The 5,984-nt window shown below is 41.7% G+C and overlaps 1 protein-coding gene across 3 annotated transcripts in view; it reads left to right on the forward strand.

Annotated features, from left to right (window-relative positions):
• The window catches only part of CUNH12orf4 (chromosome unknown C12orf4 homolog), a 53,857-nt gene that overhangs the window by 26,880 nt on the left and 20,993 nt on the right, over nucleotides 1–5,984 (forward strand). The gene's annotated exons all lie outside the window — the stretch shown is intronic.

Raw genomic sequence — 5,984 nt, forward strand, 5'->3', positions numbered from 1 at the left:
AAGGATCAGGAAGCAGTATTGGTTCCCCAGGTGTCTGGGGCCCCGAGACTAGGAATGGCGCAGGGCCCAAACTAGGAGTATAGAACGGCGAGGCGGGGGATGGAAGGGTGAGTGTCGCTTAGGGAGTCCCGGCGCAGAGAGCTGCACTATAGACCTACCCCAAGAGGCCTGAGGATAGTAGTCGCAATTATCATTTTTAATTTCAGATTTTCTATTCAGAACAAAATTGAGAGCTTTTTGTTTTTTCAGTGTTTTAAATGATTTTTTTCATATATCAAGATAATGAAGATTTTCTCCTATATTCTAGACATTTTATGGTTTTGTTTTACATTCACATAATTATATTTCATATGTATGTATGTACACATATATGTATGTGTGTAGGTTGGTCTATTGTTACTTCCTTATAATATGTTCATTTGGTTTTGGTATCAAGGAAACAGCAGCATTGTTAAATGGGTTGATCCATGTATCACTGTAATATTATCCTTTTACTTCTAGTATATTTGTTTGACTACTTTCATTTATCCTTTAAGCTTTCTTTGCTGAAAGCCATGTCTATACTTGGATCGTATTCACCTTTTCCACTAGATCTTTTGACATATTACTCATAATTCTGTCTGTGTATGTGTAAGAGAGAAAGAGACACAGAGAGACAGAGACAGATAGGAATAGAGAATATCTGAGGTGCTGGAGAATGAATTACAGGGTCTTGTTCATGCTAGGCAAGGGCTCTACCAGCTGGAGTTATACCGGCTCTTGGTTTTCAAGATGAAATCTTGCTATGTAGCCCAGGCTATCTTCAAATGTGTTAACTATCCTACTTTAACCTCCCAAGTGGCTGGATTGCTGGCATGTGCTACCATACCTGGCTTAATCAGAGATAGTTGAAAGACCCTTCCTTTTAGTTCCAATATCTAGATCATCAATCTTTTACTTTCCCCTCCCCTCACCTCTCTCTTTGTACTGGGGATTGAACCCAATTCCTCATACATGCTAAGCAAGCCCACTACACTAAGCTATATCCCCAGCCTTTTAAAATTTTGAAGCAGGATCTCACTGAGTTGACCAGGCTGACCTTGAATGTGCAGTTCTCTGCCTCAGCTCTAAAATTCATTTCTATTGATCGTGTTATCTCATGGCAGTTGGCTGTGTTACTGTTTTTCATGCTTTTCAGAGTACGTTCTTTTCTGTATGTTTGTTTTTGTTGTTGTTATTTTGGGTGTTTGAGAGTCTGGCTTTGTATCTCTAGCTGTCTTAGAACTCGCTACATAGGCCAGGCTGTCCTCAAATTTGCAGCGACCCTTCTTGTTTTGCCTCATCCGTGCCAGGACTATAGGTGTGCCCCACCACAGCTCTCTCTTCCTCCTCCTTCACATTGTGGGCATTAGAAGAGATTTAGCCTAGTAGTAATTATGTGCAGAGGCCAACATCCATCGATGTTAAGGTTGGTTACATCTTAGCAGCAGTGCAGCAGATTTTGAATTTTGCTATGTCTAGACCTTCAATACCCAGTGGGCTTCCTTTTCTATAGTAGTAGCCAGGGGGCACTTGGTATTTGGGTTGGAATTTGGGGTTCAGGAGGGTTATTTTTTTCTGTATACTGTTTCATCCTCAGCTTTCAGTAGTCTTTGCACACCATGCCTCAGAATGGGTCCTCTGTCTCTGCTGCTGCTCTTCTTCCAGGGATATATGCTTGTTTCTTGTCCCTTATCACTGTGGGTCAAGCAGTCTACCACTGAGGGACAGCCCCAGCCCCTGTCTCACTGTTTTCCAGATCTGTCGTTTGTGAGTCCAGCTCCAGTCTGGAAAAGGCTTGTGTGAAAGACTTAGGTGGAGGCCGTCCTGTGCCTTTCTGAATGTGCTCCAGAGAGGCCTCTCATCTGCCCTAAGTCTTTCCTGGGAGGCACTTAGTGAGACTGAGAGGAGAGTGCAAAACAAAAGTCTGTGGCTCCAGCTATTCTAAAGTGACTTGCTACCCCACACTTTTAGCTGATTTCTGTTTACTTTTAGCTGATATGACAGCTTCCTATTTCAACTGTGCTGTGACAACAACAGTTTCTCCTTGTGCCCTGTTCCTACTTAGAGGGCCTCACAGGGCCGTGTCATAGTTTGTGATTCAGTTTCCTTGTTTGCCTTGTTAGCTCAGATCTCTGAAGGGCTCCATAAGAAGATTCCCTATCAGCAATTTGAGTAACCTCTTCAGAGGATAGCATGATAAGAATAGGATGTAGGAATTGGCTAGGCAGTCGGTAAAAAGACCCCACAGAAAAATAACCAATTTCTTGGCTAAAAGTCAAAATGTCCCCTTAGCAACATACTCTGTTCCAAAGGATAAAAATGTCAAAAGTATTTGGGAGCTTTTATCTAATCCCTAGAAGTTTTTAGGCTTACCTCTTCAGAGGGGAGAATATTAGAGTAGTAAAAAACCCCATTAAAAAAAAAAAGTACATGAAGTTGTCTGAGAAAAGTGATGGGGAGATATGGGAGGAGTTGGAGGGGAGGGAATGGGCGTGGATTTGATCAAAACACCTTATGTGCATATATAAAATTCTCAATAAATTGCCGGGCATGGTAGCGCATGCCTTTAATCCCAGCACTCAGGAGGCAGAGGCAGGTAGATCTCTGTGAGTTTGAGGCCAGCCTGGTCTACAAAGCGAGTTCCAAGCCAGCTGGGGCTACAGGGAAACCCTGTCTCAAAAAGACCAAAAAGGAAAAAAAAAAAACCTCAACAAATTAAAAAAAGTATGATTTTGTAAATCATTGAGTGTTTTCTTGTTATAGTAGGAACATGCTCTTATGCTTTTCTGTGTCCTAGGACACTAGTAACATACACTTATTTTTTGTTTGAATTTACATATTAATAATGAAGTTAGTCAAGGAAACTATTGGAGCCATTTGGAGCACTCTAACAGACTTAGTCAATAGAGTATGTGACTCGACTTTTGTCATTGTCAGTGTGCCACAAACTGTGAACTGAGCAGTTGTGCACTAGTGCCTCTGTGGAAACCTTTCCAGTAAAGAGCAGAGCAGAGCAAAGAGGTTGTTAGGAGGAGGAGAATGTTAGGCTAACACAGCACTACACAGCAAAGCAGGGATGGAAGGGAGAGGACATGTGTACACCAAAAGGAACTTCAGCTGTGTGCGTGCGTGTGTGTGTGTGTGTGTGTGTGTGTGTGTGAGAGAGAGAGAGAGAGAGAGAGAGAGAGAGACAGAGAGACAGAGAGAGAGAGACAGAGAGAGACAGAGACAGAGAGAGACAGAGACAGAGAGACAGAGGACAGAGAGCAGGCCACAGCACACATCTGGAAATCAGAGGACAACTTTCAGGAGTCAGTTCTCTCCTTCCACCACGGGTTCTGGATATTGAACTCAGGTCATCAGGCTTGTGCTGCAAGTGCCTTTACCCACTGAGCCATCTCACCAGCCCAGGTTTTCAGTTTTTTTTCCTTTTGATCTTTTCAAGAACGCTTGACCCACAGTGATAAAGTACAAGAAACAAGCATCTAAGCTCCCAAATACTTTTGACATTTTTAGCCTTTGGAACTGGGCCTCCCTGTAGGCCCAGTTGACCTGGAACTCACTATGTAGACCAGGCTGGCCTCTAACTCACAGGGATCTGCCTGCCTCTGCCTCCCGAGTGCTGGGACAAAAGGTGTGGGCCACCATACCTGGCTCAGGTTTTTAATTTTTTTTTTTTTTTAAGTTTTCTAAAAGCACTATTTTTTTCTTTTTTTTACTTGTTTATTTATATTTTTATTTAATAACCACATGATTAGAAGAAGCATTTCATTACCACTTTAACATATTCAGTAACAATTTCCAGGGCATGGATACTTCTCTTTCAAAAGTGACTGTAAATTTTTAGGTTCACAGTTCAATTAATACAGTTATACAATATTGAACTCAGTATAAACCCTGTAAGAAATAAAATTGAATGAGATTTTACCCTTTGAAGATCATCTCCATTTCATTTTAAAATACACTGTTTCCTACTTTTTTGAAGCAGGGTCTCTCTATAAGCCTCAGCTGTCCTGGAACTCACTATGTAGACCAGGCTGGCCTTGAACTCACAGAGATCCGCCTGCCCCTGCCTCCCAAGTGCTGGGACTACAGGCATGCGCCACCACGCCCAGCTTGTTTCCTACATTTTTAATGCTACTAATGCTTAAATGTTTGCACATGTGTCTTTAATCTCTATGTATCTGCTTATTACTAGACATAGTCCAGTTACACTCAGATCCTTGGCACCTGAGTATGGATATAAAGTCATCAGGTAGATTTCACTGGTAATGTTTATCACCTCTACTAATTAACATGAAGTAAATTTTTATGCTTCTTCCTCAAATATGCCTTTTTCTTTAATTTGTTGATGTTTTTGTGTGTATATCATACAGTACATACCATACAGTCTTATTTGTCTATATACCCACTTCCCAAATGGCACCCTCCCATAGCCACCCCCCACTGGAGCCCATATACTCTGTCATCCCTGTTACTGTCCACTGTGTTGTCGGCGCCCCCAGCTGTTTGCCAGTGCTTGTCCATCTGCTGAATCTAGTCAGCCTATCTAGAGATCTTGTTTTAGAAAGATCAACTGTTCCTTATCTAGCAACAATCAGTTGTCAATATTCCTTTAGATAAGATTGGGGTCTGCTGTTCATTTTCCCAGTTTTATGCTGAGTTACTGTCTGGGAGTCTTTTGGGCCATCCTGGCCAATAACTCAAAGGAAGGTATCTCCTGTCTGGCATTGTTTCTTGTTATGTAGCCTTTAGCTATACATATGGACTCTTAAAATTGTATTGACCCCATTAATCTTTGGTTATACTTTCCTTTGGGGTGTTTAAGACCCTACAATTGGCCCAGATAAACCAATTTATTTTTACTCTTAAGGTCATTTGAGGATCTGTTCTTCAGGGGTCACATGGGCTTGGGAGGAGCCCCTGGCTCCATTCTTTTACCAGTTCCGTCTATGTGAAGATAAGTCAGAGGTCCTGCTCGACCATGGTTGGCTTCACTTGGAAGCATGGTGGAAATGTTTTCTCTGTGTTGACCCTCCCCTTTGTAGACTGAACACTGGTTCAGGTCCATCTGGTGGGGTTTCCATGGCCTCCTTGATCAAGAGGACAGGTGACTCACCACAGTTATAGGACATTTTGAGAGATGCTCATAGTCCCCTGGAACTTAGTCGACCTAGGAGGGAAAGGAGCAAAAACTGTCCTTTATGTCCCTCTGTCCAAATTAGTATAGGCCTCATAGTATGGCTGTTAAACGTCCAAGAAGGTGTGGTACTTTTAATTACCATGTGCCATGTAGATAAAGCTGGGCAAAGACCAAACGCTCTCAGATAAACCTTGCCTAGACATATATTACATTCTTTGATCTAGCTGTATGTATAATTTGTCAATAGATTGTTGGATTAATACGGTTTTCTGGATTTTTAAAATGAGGAAGGCATTATTTATCTCTTGTATTGTCTAGCCCTTCCACCATGGTTTCCCCATTTAAGGTGCCCCCATTTTTCCCATTTCTCCCTTAATAATACCCTTCTCCTATGGTCCCAGCTCCCTTGAGCTTCTTCTTTCCCTTTATCCCCTAGGTTCCTTGTATAACCTTCCCTCCCCAATAACCCCATTTTTATCCATAGCTCCCTTATTAAGGCCTGTTTCCTACTGCTCTTCTTGTTCAGATTCTTTCTTTTCCTTTACCTCCCTGGCTCCTTTTCATTATCCTTGTTCCTGCAGTTATGTCTGTATACATACTCACAAGGATTTGGTGCTAGGATCCACATATGAGGGAGAACATATGTTGGTTTTTTTTTGTTGTTATTTTTTCTGAGTCTGTGTTACTTTTTTTAGTATAACAGTTTCTAGTTCCATCCATTTACCTGCAGATTTCATGATTTCATCTTTCTTTACTGCTGAGTAAAACTCCATCATATAAATGAACCACATTTTCATTATCCACTTGTCAGTTGAGGAAC

This window comes from Nannospalax galili, unplaced genomic scaffold (genome assembly GCF_000622305.1).
Source record: "Nannospalax galili isolate Female #2095 unplaced genomic scaffold, S.galili_v1.0 scaffold589, whole genome shotgun sequence".
Classification (NCBI taxonomy): domain Eukaryota; kingdom Metazoa; phylum Chordata; class Mammalia; order Rodentia; family Spalacidae; genus Nannospalax; species Nannospalax galili.